This window comes from Somniosus microcephalus, chromosome 7 (assembly GCF_052327205.1).
Source record: "Somniosus microcephalus isolate GS21.2 chromosome 7, FLI_Smic_1.0, whole genome shotgun sequence".
Classification (NCBI taxonomy): domain Eukaryota; kingdom Metazoa; phylum Chordata; class Chondrichthyes; order Squaliformes; family Somniosidae; genus Somniosus; species Somniosus microcephalus.
The window spans coordinates 93,253,162-93,269,869 of record NC_140993.1 but is presented as its reverse complement, the minus strand read 5'-3'; the positions used below and the strand labels follow the sequence as shown (position 1 = coordinate 93,269,869).

At 54.6% G+C, this 16,708-nt stretch overlaps 1 protein-coding gene and 1 long non-coding RNA gene across 11 annotated transcripts in view; both read left to right on the top strand.

The window, feature by feature from the left end:
* Positions 1 to 16,708, top strand: part of LOC147114800 (RNA-binding Raly-like protein) — an 859,876-nt gene that overhangs the window by 434,971 nt on the left and 408,197 nt on the right. The gene's annotated exons all lie outside the window — the stretch shown is intronic.
* LOC147114801 (uncharacterized) lies at positions 8,179 to 11,899 on the top strand. Its single transcript, XR_015078993.1, has 2 exons — positions 8,179 to 9,404; positions 9,495 to 11,899. It is a non-coding gene; the product is annotated as an uncharacterized LOC147114801 (long non-coding RNA).

Genomic DNA, 16,708 nt, shown 5'->3' with positions numbered 1-16,708 from the left:
GTTTGGGGAACCTGAAATGAAGTCTTTAGCCTGCAGCTAAAGCCACCTGATGGACCACGAACAACACATTTGGAAAAAATGATCAAGAACATAAGAAATAGGAGCAGGAGTAGGCCATTCGGCCCCTCGAGCCTGCTCCGCCATTTAATGAGATCATGGCTGATCCAATTTTGGCCTCAACTCCACTTTCCTGCCTGTTCTCCATAACCCTTGACACCCCTGTTACTCAATATATTCAATGACTCAGCTTCCACAGCTCTCTGGGGTAAAGAATTCCAAAGATTCGCGACCCTTTGAGAGAAGAAATTCCTCCTCCTCTCTGTCTTAAATTTGCGACCCCTTATTCTGAGACCATGCCCCCTCGTTCTAGATTCCCCCAGGAGGGGAAACATCCCCTCAGCATCTACCCTGTCCAGCCCCCTCAAAATCTTAATACAAAAGCAAAATACTACGGATGCTGGAAATCTGAAATAAAAACAGAAAATGCTGGAAATAGTCAGCAGGTCAGACAGCATCTGTAGAGAGAGAAACAGAGTTAATGGGCCGTATTTTCCGATCCCTACGGGTGTGTACGCGCTGTGTACACACTCGTAGGGACATCAGGAATGCCGGTTTCAGGCATGCCAAGTGCATGCGCTGAAAACCGGCATTTCCAATCTGTCAAAAATGTTCTTGACAGATCGGACGCCTGCCCTGGAGAAGGGCCTCTGCGGGGGGAGAGCTCCGCTTTCTGGAGAACCACAACCAACAGAAAACCCTTACAAATCTTACGCCTGGTAAAAGCAGGCGTAAGACCTGCTTTTACCAGCATAAGATTTGAAAAAAGTAAAAAAAAACATTTTTTTCACTCATTTATCATTTAAAAATACTTTAAAAAATGGTAAGTTTATTTTTAGCCCAGTAAAAAACTTTAATTATTTTTTAAAAAAATTAAATTTTTGTTTAAAATATTTAATTTATTGTAATTTCAACTCATTTTAAAAATGTGATTTTTTTTTTTTTAATTTAATGTTTTACTATGTTTTTGGGGTGATCTCCATTCATATATTGTGAGGGTGCCAGTCAGTTCCTTTTTGTAACCTCTAGATGGCACCTTCACTGTTCTTTTGTTAATTGTTTCTCGTTCTCTCCTCTTGTGTAAAACCAAATTAACAAATAAATTGTAACTAAAAACCAATAACCCCTTAAATAAACCTTAACCCCTCAAATTAAAATTTGATCATTTGAACTAATTACGCACTCCAGTCCCCGCGGCGCCCACCGGTCACGAAATTGCTCGAGCGTGCCGGCGGAGACCGCGTGCTCCATCTCCAGGGCCACCCGGGCGCGAACATGGCCGCGGAAGGGCGGGAGGCAATCTGGCCGGACGACCCCCTCGACCGCCCGCTGCCTGGACCGATTTATGGCTTTCTTGGCCAGGCCCAGGAGCAGGCCCACGAGGAGGTCCTCCAACCTGCCCGCTCCCCTCCGCACGGGGTGACCGTAGATCAGGAGCGTGGGACTGAAGTGCAACCAAAATTTGAGGAGCAGCCCCTTCAAAAAATGGAAGAGGGGCTGCACCCTCTCACACCCCATATATACGTGGAACACGGACTCCTCCAGACCGCAAAACAAACAGGCGGTCTGGGAGTCCGTGAACCTATTTAAAAATCTATTGCACGGAACTGCCCTGTGCAACACCCTCCAGGCCAAGTCCCCGATAGAACAAGGGAGGACTCCCGCATAGAGAGACCCCCATTGGGGACCTCCGTCTCCGTCCGGAGGTAAAACGGCACGCCACGGCGTGTCCGGACGGCAGGCGAAGATGGCAAAGTGGAAGGTGTGCAAGAGCAGCCCGTACAGGAAACCCCTCCGCGCAGAATGAAAAAGCACGGAGGGTATTTCCTCGAGACGGCTCAAGTTGTGAGGCGCCGATCCCCGAGGGGAGTTTCGGGGCGAGGCGCCGATAAGGAATTCCGTCCGAACGGGAGTAAGCTCGGACGGGATCTCCCCACGCGCCCGAGCCGCCTCGACACACCTCGTGGCGTCGGGGGGCAACATCGCTTTCACCGCCCCGATGGCGCTGACCGCGAGCCGGACGTCGTCCCACGACATGCGTCGCGCCAGCTCCTCTGGCGCCATCCAGCCCGCTCCCCCGCCATCGAGTAGGTCCCCGACTCTAGTCACCCTGCCAGGCACAGCCCTGCGCTCCGCCAGCCACCCGAACTCGCGGACGTGGAGGTGCGGATTCCTGAACAGCGGCTCCCGGAGGACAGCCGCCGCTCCTGACGGGGGAGAGCTCCGCCTGGAGGCGACGGAGTTCCAAACCCATAGCAGTTCCTGGTAAAAGACAGGCAGCTCCTGCAGGCTGGCACGCCTGCCGCCCACTTTCAGAAACAGGAGCTGCGTGTCGTAATTGAGGCCGTGCAGCTGGCGGAAGAAATGCGTCGCCAGCGCACACCATCTCGGAGGATTCTCGACGTACAGGTATCTCTGCAGCGTCCGAAGACGGAAAGTCGCAGCCTGGGTGCGAAGGCACACCAGCGCCTGACCGCCCTCCCTAAGCGGGAGACTCAGAACCGCGGCAGCGACCCAGTGCATCCTGTTGTTCCAGAAGAAGTCGACGAGCTTCTTCTGTATCTTGGCGACAAACGCAGGGGGGGGGATCAGAGTAACCAACCGGTACCACAACATGGCGGCCACCAGTTGGTTTATGACCAACGCCCGACCCCTGTAGGACAACACTCGGAGCAATCCTGTCCAGCGTCCTAAGCGAGCGGCGACTTTGGCCTCCAGCTCGTGCCAGTTCGCCGGCCAGGCGTCCTCGGCCGGGCTGAGGTAGACTCCCAAGTAGAGGAGGTGCGTGGTGCTCCAGGCGAAGGGCCCGAACTCCTTCGGCAGAGAGTCCACCTGCCACTGACCCACCAGGAGTCCAGAACATTTCCCCCAGTTGATCCTGGCGGAGGATGCGTCCGAGTAAATCTGCTGGCATTCCCGCATCCTCCGCAAGTCAACGGGATCCGTGACCACGAGGAGCACGTCATCGGCGTAAGCCGAGAGGACCACCTCCACGCCCGGCCCTCGCAGAGCCAATCCCGCCAACCTCTTCCGCAAGAGGCGCAGGAAAGGCTCCACGCAAATGGCATATAACTGGCCGGACATGGGGCATCCCTGACGCACCCCCCTCCCGAAGCGAAGGGGCGCCGTCAAGGACCCGTTAACTTTAATCAGACACTCCGCGGCAGCGTACAGAAGTCGGATCCGGGCGACGAAATGCGTCCCGAACCCGAAAGCGCGCAGAGTCCCGAAAAGATACTCGTGATCCACCCTGTCGAACGCCTTCTCCTGATCCAGGGAAAGGAAGGCGACCGACAGACCAGCCCTCTGGGAATGGTGGACCAGGTCCCGGACCAGATGGATGTTATCGTGAATGGTCCGGCCCGGGACCGTGTAGGACTGGTCGGGATGGATCATGCGGGCCAGCACGGCGCCAAGGCGAACAGACATGGCCCTGGCAAAGATTTTGTAATCCGTGCTGAGGAGGGAGACCGGGCGCCAGTTCTTGAGGAGGCGGAGATCACCCCTCTTAGGCAGCAGGACGATCACCGCCCTGCGCCACGAGAGGGGCATCTCCCCGGTCGCCAGACATTCCCCCAGGACCCGCACGTAGTCGCCCCCCAGGACGCCCCAGAACGCCCTGTGGAACTCCACGGTCAGCCCGTCCAGCCCCGGGGACTTCCCCCTGGAGAGCTGGCGGAGGGCGCCGGACAGCTCCTCCAAACTCAGAGGAGCGTCCAGTTTTTCGGCGCCCTCCAGGCCGACCTTCGGCAGGTCCTCCCACAAAACTCCGCGCGCGTCCTCGCTGGACGGATCCGGAGAGAACAGAGCCCCGTAATAGGCGCGGGTCTCCGCGCGGATTCCCTCCGGATCCGAGACCGGAGATCCGTCGTCGGCCAGCAGCTCCAAAAGCTGCTTACGGACCCCCCGTCTTTTTTCCAGCGAGTAGAAGAAGGGGGAGCCGCGGTCCAGGTCCCGCAGGAACTGGATCCGCGACCTCACGTACGCGCCTCGGGACCCGACGAGCCGCAGGTCCTTCAGCGCGCCCTTCTTCTCTTCGTACGCCAGCCGCAGGGCCGGGTCCTCGGCGACTTGACCGAGACGGGACTCCAGGTCGAGCACCTCCTTCTCCAACTGCCCGACCCGGGCCTCCCGCCTCTTGGTCGACCCCCTCGCGTACTCCTGACAGAAGAGACGGACGTGAGCCTTGCCCACATCCCACCATAGCCTCAAGGAGGGGAAGCCCCCCTGCTTCCTTCTCCAGCCGGCCCAGAAAAGACCGAACGAATCCCGGAACCGCGCGTCCTCCAGCAGCAGGTTGTTAAAGTGCCAGTACGCGGACCGCCCCCCGGCGCGCGGCGGCACGAGCTCCGCCCACACCAGGTGGTGGTCCGTGCACGGCACCGGCCGCACGGAAGCCGCCGGAACGCAGGAGACGTACGCCCGGGAAATGTAGAGGCGGTCGATCCTGGACGCTCCTCCCCCAGACCTCACAAAAGTGAAGGCGCTGGAGTCGGGATGAAGATTACGCCAGACGTCCACCAAGTCGAGGGACCCGACCAGGTCCCTCAACTTCCCCACCGACGCCGGGCTCGGCTGGGTACCCGTGCGGTCCCTCGCCTCGAGGGTACAATTAAAATCCCCCCCGAGGACGACGCACTCACCCGCGTCGACGGAGCCCAAAAGAGTGGACACTTCTTCAAAGAAGCGCGCTTGCTGCGCACCAGCCCGAGGGGCGTACACGTTCACTAGATGGAACGGCACGCCCCCCAGGCGAACAGTGACCTGGAGCAAGCGGCCCGGCACGAGCTCCTTGACCCCCAAGATCTCCGGCTGAAAATGCGGGGCCAACAAGATAGCCACCCCACTGGAAACACTGGAGAGGTGACTCATGTTGACCCCTCCTTGCCACTCCAGGAGCCACGTAGCCTCGTCTCCCGGAACGGTGTGGGTTTCTTGCAGGAAGCACACCGCATACTTCCCGTCCCGAAGGACCGAAAAGTTATGAAATCTGCGGCTAGCCTCCCTGCTGCCGTTGACGTTGAGGCTGGCTATGGTTATCTTCATTTCAGAAGCACAACCAACCCCTACTTAAAACTAACGGGGGAAGGGAGGGCGGCCGCTAGTCGACCGCCACTCCCTTAGCAGCCCGGTGAGGAATGCTCGGAACCGACACAGCTCGGACGGGCTCACGCCCGCGTCCGCACCCATGGTCTTGTAGGCGACGCGGGCCGACCCGACAAGCAGCGCCAGCCCCGACCATCTGTCGAGGGCCTGCTGGGTCCTGCAGCGACCCTGGCTCGTGGCCACAAATTCCCGGAGCTCCCTGATGGGAATAAGAACGAGGGGGGGCCCGGCGAGGGGCGCGAGGTCGTCCATCGCCTCGTCGGCGATGGACTCTAAGTCTTCCTCCGCCCCCACCACCGAGTCCCCGTCCTCCTCCGGGGGGTCGCCACCGGCGGCCGAACCGTCCGCCACGCAGTGCGCGTCGGGCGGCCCGGCCGCGACAGCCGGCCCCGCCTCCGCCCCGATCCCACCCCCAGGATCGGTAGCGGAGGATTCCCCCCCGGGCTCCTTTAGGGGGGCCGGGCCAGAAGGCGGCGGCGGCCCGGAGACCCCCTCCGCCCCAGGCACCAGAACGACCGGAGAGACCGGAGAGACGGGAGAACACGCGTACCCGATCGTCTCCAAGTCGCCCGGCGCCGGAGACACAGACGGAGGGTCCCCCTCCGCCACGCCACCGGCCTCCGACCCAGCAGACGGGGTAATTTTCCCGCATACCTCGACGAAGTCGAGCAGCACCTGGGAAAGGTCCGGGCCGCTCTGGGCGAGCTCATCGTCGGACGACTCGCCCGGCCCGGTCCCCTGGCCGCCCGACCCGTCGAGGGGTAACGCCACCGACAAAGGATCCGTCCCCGCCGCGGGTCGTCCCGCGACCCCCCCCACGGGCAGGGTCTCGTCCCCATCCCCGGGAGGCACGAGCCGGGCAGACGCTTCTGCCTCAGCTTCCCCAGGGACAGGCGACCCCTGCCGTTCGCCCGTAGTAGTGTTAGCGGTGGGGTGGGGCGCAGTGTCCGCGGCGGGCGACGACTCCCCCTGACCGGAGGGGCCTTCCACCTCCCTGTCCCCCCCCTCGTCCCGGGAGTCGCGCCTTCGCTTGAGCGCGGAGGGGTAAAGGGAGGCCTCCATGTCTTCAGGGGCCTCCCCTGCTCCTTCCAGAGGAGCGAGTTCTTTGGGTCCCCCGGACCCAAGCCCGGCCGCAGGTTCTGGCGGTCCCGCCTCGGCGGTCACGGCCGCGGGCTCAGGCACGGGGTCCCCCCCCGCTCCGCACTCCACTATTAGCGCCGCGATGCTCTCGGGCGTCAGGGGGTCCATATCGAAGGGTACGCCCTCCCCGGGGGGACCCACCCTACGGTGTTTGTTCTTCCCCAGCGCCTTTTTTCCGACCGGACATCCCTCCTCCCCCCCGCCGGAGGCCTGGACGACGATGGCCTCCGACGACGACGACCGCGCCCCGTTAGCTTTTGTTCGGGAGGGAGCGCGGCTAGACCCGGAGGGAGGAGCGGCGGCGGCGCCAGCCTTGGCCGCGCCGGATGACTTGGCGGCCTTGGAGGCGGGGCAGTTTTTCCGCACGTGCCCCACCTCCCTACAGGCGTGGCACCGCACGCCGTCCGTGGTCCAAAAGACGCGGTACGGGGTCCCCCCGTGGAGGACCGTGAAAGCCCCGTCCGTCTCCCCCTCCCGCGCCAGCTGAACAAAGGCTTGGCGCCGGAAGGAGAAGACATGGCGAAGGCTGCCTTCCCGGAGCCCGAGCGGGATCGGGGAAATGCCCGACCTCACCTCCCCGAGTTGACGTAGGTGGGGGAGGAGGAGCTCACCGGTGATATAGGGCGGGACGTTCGACAGAACGACCCTCTGCGCGGTGGCCTCCAGCGGGTCCACCGGCAGGAAAGTCCCGCCCACGGTGAGCCCCTGAGCGATGGCCAGGGCCACCGCCCGCTCGGACTGCAGGAAGAAGACAGCCTTCCCATACATTTTTGAGGCGGCGACTATGGCCGGAGGGCCGACAACCCCGGCCATAGCCTTGACGCACGCCTCAATAGTCATGTCGGGGTGGGTGTAGCTCTTCACCCCGAGCTTGACGGTCATCAATCGGAACGGCGACGGGGCAGCGGCAGCAGCGGGAGCGGCCGAGGCTTTGGCCGCCATCGCCGCGTATGTCATCGCCGGCCCCGTCGCCGCCGAAGTGCTCGCCATCGTGGGGTGGTTTTCAGGAAGAGCCACACCCACCCCAAAAAGTCACAGGCCCCAAGATGTTTAATGGCCTTGGTCGTTTAGGTCTTTCCCAGAGCAGAGGGAGTGTAAATTAACTGGCCCGCCTCTCCCCTTGATGGTATTAATTGGGAGGGGGGCCCTTCCTTCCCTCTGCTCAATGGGTCAATAGAAAAAATAAATAAAAAGGAGGTGCCTTTTGGAGAGGCAGAGTGAGGACAAGGAGAGAGAAAGAGGGGGATGGGAAGAAGGGGGGGCCGCAAAGGCAGGGTTCCCGCTTAAGGTGTTGGTCGGTGGGTGGGCGTCGGCTGGGTGCACTCCCCCGATGGAAATACAAAGTCTTAAGCAGCAGCTCTTCGGGCAGGGGGAGAAGACGTCTTCACCTGGGCAGGCTGGAAAAAGCCCAGGCTCAGCCCACACAGGTCTTCTCGACGTGCAGAAACAAGAAACAAGCTTCACCCGGGCAGGCTCCAGCCAACCCAGGCCAGGCTTCCGGCCCGTCTTCCTTCCTCCCCCCGCCTACAATGCAAAGTCTTTAGGGGAGTGCACAAAGACACCCACCTGCAGATGTTTTGAAAGTTGCAGCAGCTCCTCCCCTCCTTCCGAGTTGTAACCGAGTAGTATTCTCTCCCCTCTCTCCCTCTCCTGGGCTGGAGGCCAAGTTGGGAGGCAGTGATGGAAGGCCTCCTGTAGTTGTAAAACTGGCCTCCTCCTCTGTCCTCTACTCCTCCCTCTCCAGGCACCTCTGTAGATGGTTTTAGGTTGCTGGTAGTGGTGGCCTGGGGTCACTCCTTCCTCTGCACTCCACTCCCAGGCCAAGGCAACCACACACTCTCTCCCCACAGCAGCACAGCCTTCTCCACACGTCAGGAGCCGTTCCTTGGGGAGGGGGTCCTGTGAGGGTGCCAGTCAGTTCCTTTTTGTAACCTCTAGATGGCACCTTCACTGTTCTTTTGTTAATTGTTTCTCGTTCTCTGGTGTTAATTGTTCCTAACCTTGTGTTAGTTTTTAATCAGCCTGTTAGCTGTTTATGGGTGGCACCTGGTTTTCTTGGTATATAAGTTCTGTTGTTGTTTCACTCAGTGCTCAGTCCTCACTAGGGTGAACCAGGGAGTTAGTCTTGACAATGTTCCTTGTCTTGACTAGGTTCTCTGTGTGACTAGCCTTTCCTCTATGGCAGCTTGCCTTCACAAGCTGGCTGCCATAGTTCTCTTGAGCTATGTATCTAAGTTTGTGTTCTAGTTCTTTCGAGCTATGTACCTAAATCTGTGTTCTAGTTCTCTTGAGCTATGTATCTAAGTCTGTGTTCTAGTTCTCTCGAGTTATGTATCTAAGTCTGTGTTCTAGTTCTCTCGAGTTATGTATCTAAGTTTGTGTTCTAGTTCTCTCGAGCTATGTATCTAAGTCTGTGTTCTTGTCTCTGGATTTAAGATGTATTTAAGTCTTGTTCTGTTGAGCTGCTTGTCTTGGTAAGGTGCTGTTTGGACTAGCGTGTTGCTATGTGGGAGCCGTTGGGATCTTGTCTTGAGCCTTGCATTGATAAGCCGATTACCCTCGGGGTAGCTTGTCTGGAGTTGTGCCTCGGCAAGCCGGTTGCCCCTTGTGGTAGCTTGTTGCAAGCTCAGTATAGACAAGTGGGCTTCCTCATGGAAGCTGTCCTGAGTTCCTATCTTGACTAGCTGTCTTGTAACTTGTCTCTAGTTCTCTTGTCTCTAGTTCTTATGTATATTGCTGTGTCCCTTGTGTTAATCTGGTTATGTGTGAATTTGGTAAAGTTCAAACAAAGTATTGTATATTTGTCTCTTGTCTGGTTTCTGCACTTGGGTCCAGAACCTACCTTTGCCTGGAGAGCACGGCCTCGTATTTATACGGCCCCGTGGCTCCCCAACCCTGACAGTAGGACTGAGCCATACATAGACCCAGCAGAAACCAACCGGCTAAGGTCTGAAATTCTCGAGTTAAAATTTCAAGTTCTCTTAGGCGATATAAATTCTCGAGTTAAATTTTTTAGTTCTCTTGGGCAATTTTTTGAGTCTTCTAGGAGTAAGACCCCCCACTGTGTTAAAATTTCAAGTCTCCTGTGTTTAAATTTTTGTGTGAACTTTCGAGTCTCCTGGGCCTTCATAGTGTTAAACTTTTAAGTAAAATTTGAGTCTCCTGGGCTGTTACTGTATTTAGACCCCCAGGTGAACTCTCAAGTCTCCTGGGCCTCTATTGTGTTCGACCCCCCAGGTGAACTCTCAAGTCTCTTGGACCTTCATTGTGTTAGAATTTTGAGCAAACTTTCAAGTTTTCTGGGCCTTTGTTATATTTTCAAGTTGATCTCTCAAGTTTCTTGGGCCTCTACTGTTAGACCCCCAGGTAAAGCTCTCAAGCTTTCTGGGCCTTCTGTGTTAAATTCCAAGTAAATTTTCAAGCTTCCTGAGTCTCTACTGTTAGAATTTTTGAGAACTTTTAGGTCTCCTATGTTAAATTCAAGTGAATTTTCAAGGCTACTGGACCATTACTGTGTTAAACTTTCAAGCTTTTCCTGGGCCTTCTGTGTTAAATCCCAAGTAAATTCTCAAGCTTCCTGGGCAAATTAAGTTTTCAAGCTCTCGGGGGCAAATGACTCCCTCCTGTGTTTCTGTGTTTAATTCTCGAGTTCCCTAGGAAGAAGACTCTGTTGTGTTTTGTTATTCTTCTGGACAAATGCAACTTTTGAGCTCTACTGGATAAGACATTCTCGAGTTCTCCTGGACTATTGAATTCTCAAGCTCTCTTGGACAAGTTAAATTCTCGAGTCTTTGTCTTTCTTGCATCCCTTTGGAATATAATCCATTGAGCGTGCTAACTTTGGAGAATGATGACTCTGTTGTTTACAAAGATTTTGGTCATATGATTGCCATGACATGTCCCTGCCGCTAGTGGATGAAGAGGATGATTTCGTTTTGAGATTTCTGAACATCTGCAGTTCGTGAAAAGTTGGAATGGAAGATATCATTGCTTGAGAAGCTAAGAAGATTTGCCATGTGTACTAAAACAGACTTTCAGTTTTTTGACTTGGTTCTAAATGCCCTGGAGGGTGTGTGGCTGTCTCTGTTTTACACGTGTGACTTTGGATTGATTTAGCTTAAGCCTTTAAGTCTTTTCCCCACTTGGTTATCCATACCACTAATTCAGAAGTTTAGAGAATTTAAGTATTTGCTCTATGTTCATTTAAATCAGCGCCCAGTGTCTTAGCGCCCAGTGTCTTAGCGCCCAGTGTCTTAGCGCCCAGTGTCTTAGCGCCCAGTGTCTTAGCGCCCAGTGTCTTAGCGCCCAGTGTCTTAGCGCCCAGTGTCTTAGCGCCCAGTGTCTTAGCGCCCAGTGTCTTAGCGCCCAGTGTCTTAGCGCCCAGTGTCTTAGCGCCCAGTGTCTTAGCGCCCAGTGTCTTAGCGCCCAGTGTCTTAGCGCCCAGTGTCTTAGCGCCCAGTGTCTTAGCGCCCAGTGTCTTAGCGCCCAGTGTCTTAGCGCCCAGTGTCTTAGCGCCCAGTGTCTTAGCGCCCAGTGTCTTAGCGCCCAGTGTCTTAGCGCCCAGTGTCTTAGCGCCCAGTGTCTTAGCGCCCAGTGTCTTAGCGCCCAGTGTCTTAGCGCCCAGTGTCTTAGCGCCCAGTGTCTTAGCGCCCAGTGTCTTAGCGCCCAGTGTCTTTCGAGCCCCTGTTTGTCTCTTGAGCCCCTGTTTGTCTCTCTCTCGAGCCCTGTGTTTGGAACGTCAGGAGCCGTTCCTTGGGGAGGGGGTCCTGTGAGGGTGCCAGTCAGTTCCTTTTTGTAACCTCTAGATGGCACCTTCACTGTTCTTTTGTTAATTGTTTCTCGTTCTCTGGTGTTAATTGTTCCTAACCTTGTGTTAGTTTTTAATCAGCCTGTTAGCTGTTTATGGGTGGCACCTGGTTTTCTTGGTATATAAGTTCTGTTGTTGTTTCACTCAGTGCTCAGTCCTCACTAGGGTGAACCAGGGAGTTAGTCTTGACAATGTTCCTTGTCTTGACTAGGTTCTCTGTGTGACTAGCCTTTCCTCTATGGCAGCTTGCCTTCACAAGCTGGCTGCCATAGTTCTCTTGAGCTATGTATCTAAGTTTGTGTTCTAGTTCTTTCGAGCTATGTACCTAAATCTGTGTTCTAGTTCTCTTGAGCTATGTATCTAAGTCTGTGTTCTAGTTCTCTCGAGTTATGTATCTAAGTTTGTGTTCTAGTTCTCTCGAGCTATGTATCTAAGTCTGTGTTCTTGTCTCTGGATTTAAGATGTATTTAAGTCTTGTTCTGTTGAGCTGCTTGTCTTGGTAAGGTGCTGTTTGGACGAACGTGTTGCTATGTGGGAGCCGTTGGGATCTTGTCTTGAGCCTTGCATTGATAAGCCGATTACCCTCGGGGTAGCTTGTCTGGAGTTGTGCCTCGGCAAGCCGGTTGCCCCTTGTGGTAGCTTGTTGCAAGCTCAGTATAGACAAGTGGGCTTCCTCATGGAAGCTGTCCTGAGTTCCTATCTTGACTAGCTGTCTTGTAACTTGTCTCTAGTTCTCTTGTCTCTAGTTCTTATGTATATTGCTGTGTCCCTTGTGTTAATCTGGTTATGTGTGAATTTGGTAAAGTTCAAACAAAGTATTGTATATTTGTCTCTTGTCTGGTTTCTGCACTTGGGTCCAGAACCTACCTTTGCCTGGAGAGCACGGCCTCGTATTTATACGGCCCCGTGGCTCCCCAACCCTGACATATATTTGACAGGTCTATATGTCAAATGTTTGAACGGAGATTCCCTTCTTTGATTGGCTCCCCATGGTCCACGTGATCCCAGAGATGCTTGCGAACCGCATGCACCTCTGGGATACGTGGGCCCTGCGCATTCCGAGTTGGAGAGGCCCAGGAGCGGAAGTGTCCGCACTGCGGGAGCCCTCAGGTAACTCCGTAGATTTTTTCCAGATCGGAGGCCTCCACACGCAGGAAGCTTCTGATCGGAAAATACGGACATGGTTTCAGGTCGATGACCCTTCGTCAGAACTGGAAAAAGTTGGAGATGTAACAGGTTTTTAAGCAAGTGTAGGGGCAGGGAAAGGGGGGAGGGAGGAGTGGAAAGAATGGATGGAAGGCAGGAGAGATTAAGAGACAAAAGGGATGATGGTGCAAGGCAAAAGAAGATGGTAATGGGACAAGTTAAGAAACAAAAGATGATTCTAGATGAAGTGTAAATTGCAATGGCAGAACGATCAACAGCTGCTGTGTGAGAGAGAGAAAAAATGATAGGGGCAGAGGTTATGGTCTGAAATTGTTGAACTCAATGTTGAGTCCAGAAGGCTGTAAAGTGCCTAATCGAAAGGTGAGGTGCTGTTCCTCGAGCTTACGTTGAGCTTCATTGGAACAGTTAAGAGGCCGAGGATGGAGAGGTCAGAGTGGGAGTGTAGAGGAGACCGCATCGTGAGCAGCAAATACAGTATACTAAATTGCAAGAAGTACAAGTAAATCGCTGTTTCAACTGGAAGAAGTGTTTGGGGCCCTGGACAGTGGGAAGTGTGGAGGTAAAAGGGCATGTGTTGCATCTCCTGCACTTGCACTTGAAGGTGCTGGGCGAAGGGGAAGGGGTGTTGGTGGTAGAGGAGTGGACCAGGGTGTCGCGGAAGGAGTGGTCCCTTTGGAATGCTGAAAGGGGTGTTGAGGTGGTGGGATCACATTGGAAATGGCGGAGGATGATCCGTTTAATGTGGAGGCTGGTGGGGTGAAAGGTGAGGACAAGGGGAACCCTATCGTGGTTCTGGGAGGGAGGGGAAGGGGGTTCAAGCAGAAGTGCGGGAAATAGAACAGACACGGTCAAGGGCCGTGTCAACCATGGTAGAGCGGAACCCTCGGTTGAGGAAAAGGGAAGACATGTTGGAAGCACTAGTATGGTGGTATCATCAGAGCAGATGCGGCGGAGGCGGAGAAACTGGGAGAATGGAATAGAGTCCTTACAGGAAGTGGGGTGGGAGGAAGATAAGATCACCTCTCATTCTTCTAAACTCCAATGAGTATAGGCCCAACCTGCTCAACCTTTCCTCATAAGACATCCTCTACTGGCTGCGCTAGACGTGCTCCTATCTAGTTATCCAGCAAGTTAAACACTTATTCAAAATAATTCTTCGTGAAGCCGTTTGCTGTTTGAAGCCTTTACTTGAACAATTTTTGTGAAACTGTAAACAAAGACAAAGTATGTTTTGTACATAAACTGAGTACTATACATTCGATATTACATAAGATATAACATATTTACAACAGTAGAATAGACTAATTGTATAACTAACTAACATTTGGACTAACTTCTGTAACTATTAAATATTAACCTTTTATAAACATATTGTTATCAAAATACTACTCTGACAACATTGCTATTATGCTAACAAACAAAGATACTCACAGATATTGCGCTTGGCCTAACATATGAAATCAGATTACATTGGATTGTGAAACCCTCATGGAATCCTCCATTACTGCCAGGTTCTTCCTGGAATTCTACTTCCTGGGATTCTACTTCCTGGGCTACACAGGAAGAAAGGTCATATGACCTCTGTTTCATACAAACACTGCTAACACATAACCACCACCAGAGGGTGCTATCTGCACATAAAATAGTCCATCAGTCCAGAACACTCCCCGTCTGGGGTCGTTAACGACTCCACATAGTCCGAACTCTACTTGTCACTGGAGTCCTCTGGTGACAAAAGAAGAACCACCTCGGAGACGGTCTGTCAGTGTCGATGATAGGATGCAGTTTCCGTAGACTGCTGTGAGGAGGTAGGTTGCGTTCTGCTACGCACAGTTCCAATCTGGGTATGGTGAGGTCTGGCTGGGGTGTCAACTTGCCTCTATCAAAGACGAAGCCGATTTTGCTTTGTCCTTCTTGAGTGGTGACCTTCAGATAAGCCACGCTTGCAATGGCCTTAGCGGATGCGTCTGCAAAGACACAAAGCTCTTTGAATTGGGCACTTGAAGGAGAGAAAGACGAATAGCAGTGAGGTATTCGGATCTCCTGTAAGTCTTGGAGTGAGTCTCTCCATCTGTCCCACTCTGCTTGCATCTCTTCAGGGAGAGGTGAATCCCACTCTTCAGCGCGTGTGGAGAGTTCCCTGAGGAGCAGCCTGCCTTGTATGGTGTCAGGGGCTAAGAAGCCGAGAGGGTCGTATAGGCTGTTGACTGTAGAAAGCACTCCTCTACGTGTGAAGGGTTTCTTGACATCTAAGACTTGGAACGTGAACGTGTCTGTTGCTATGTTCCACGACACCCCTAGGCTACGCTGTAGGGGGAGGTCATCAGTGAAGAGGTCTAGGTCTTTGACGTCCTTAGCACAATCTTCAGGGGGGGAATGCCTCCATCACTGCGGGTCTGTTAGAGGCTATCTTATGCAGCCTGAGGTTGGATAGTGCAAGTAGTTCCTGGGCTCGTCCGAGGGTACTGATGGCCTCTGCTTCGGTCGGGAATGACTTCAGTGCGTCGTCGACATAGAACTCTCGTTCGATGAACCCCCTCACATCACTGCCAAAGTCGTCGTCTTCTTCCTTGGCAGCCCTCCTTAGTCCGTATATGGCGACAGCAGGGGATGGGCTATTCCCGAAGACATGGACACGCATTCTGTAGTCCACAATGTCTCTATTGGGGTCGTTTTCCCGATACCACAGGAAGCGGAGGAAGTCTCTGTGGTCTTCTCTCACCACGAAGCAATGAAACATGTGCTGGATATCGGCAGTGATGGCAACGGGCTCTTTCCTGAATCTCATGAGCACTCCCAAGAGGCTGTTGTTAAGATCGGTCCCTGTGAGGAGTACGTCGTTGAGAGAGACTCCCTGATATGGTGCACTGGAGTCAAACACCACGCGGATCTGACTACTGCATGGTGTATGGTAGCTTGGACGACCATTCTCCAAGATGGAAGTCTTGAGTGTGCTCACCTGAGATGGCTTGTTCTCTAGTGTGCGACATCCTACAGGGTACACATTAACGAGCCATATCTTGGAGCATGCTCTTGCGCTCACTCCTTCTCCACACATCTCGGTGCACCTGGATGTAATCTCCGGACTGGCAGCTCCCTCTCTCTCCCCGCCGTGCTCTGAAGCGGGAGGAGGCGACTCTGACTCCCAAGGAGCTGGGCCTGGGTGTAGTGCTGAAACGTGCCGATCCCTTTCACATTCTGTGCATTTTGCATCTACCTTGCAGTTCTTGGCGAGATGGCTCGTGGAAGAGCAGCACTTGAAACATATAGGCCTAGAAATTCAGTAGGCTTAGCGCCCCATTTGGGGCGCTGGAGGGCCTAGCGCCGGAGTTATGGCCAGTTGGCAAATTCAGTGGGGCCCTTCCATCGGCGTTACACCGGTTGCGCTGCGCCGGCACCGATGACGTCATCGGTGTGCGCAGCGTCCCGGTTGCCGTGGTGACAGGCCCCAGCGCCGAAATTGAGTTGCAGCCGCCTCGCCCGTGGCAGCCGCAACTAAGACTTTGGCAACCGAGTCTTGCAGGAGTTAGCGCCGGCCCATTAAGGTCGCGCGGCGGCCGGCCGCTTTCCCGCCGGCCGCCTGCCCGCACCTCCCTCCCCGGACTCCTCCACCCCCCCCCCGCGGAACAGATGCGTCTGGCCTGCAAGCCCGGCACTTGTCCGAGGTGCCGGGCTCATTTTTCTGAACATTTGAACGGCCAGCGGGCGGGTGCAGGCAGCTCCTCCTTAACTGAAGGAGGAGGCCTGCACTTCCCCAGCCTGCCGCACCGCATCGGGTGCCGCAGCGCCGGAATTGCGCCGCAATGCGGCACTCAGCGCCCATTTCGAGGCGCTGACACCCTCTAGTAGCGCCGGCAGCCATTTGGGCGTGGCGCTACTGAATTTTTGGCGCGCGCAGGGGGACTTAGCGCCGGCGCTAAATTTCCGGCGCTAAAGCCCTGGCGAACCCACAACCGAATTTCTAGGCCATAGAGTTCTCTTTAAGATATTGTTTCCGATCTTCCAGGGACATCTCCCTGAAGCCTCTGCACTTCTTTAAAGGATGGGGCTTGTTGTGGATAGGGCATTGTTTGCTCATATCCTCAGGTTTCTTCTGAACCTTTGTGTGCTCAGTTGAGGACACTTGCATTTTGTGGACAGATATTGGTGTCTTTTCATGTCTGTCGAACTTGTCTCTTCTGGCAAGTGCTGGGTGGGAGGAGAAGAAGTTGAAGCTGGGGTCGTTCCTGGCTTTGGCTTCTTTACGGATGAATTTGACAAATGCAGAGAATGGTGGGAACGCCACGTTGTGCTTTAGCTTGAACTTTGATCCAAACGTTATCCACGTCTCCTGCAGGTTAAATGGAAGCTTCTCAATGATGGGACTTACCCCTCTGGAAGTGTCTAAGTACGATAGACCGGGTAGGTAGCCGTCCTGCTTTGCGGCTTTGA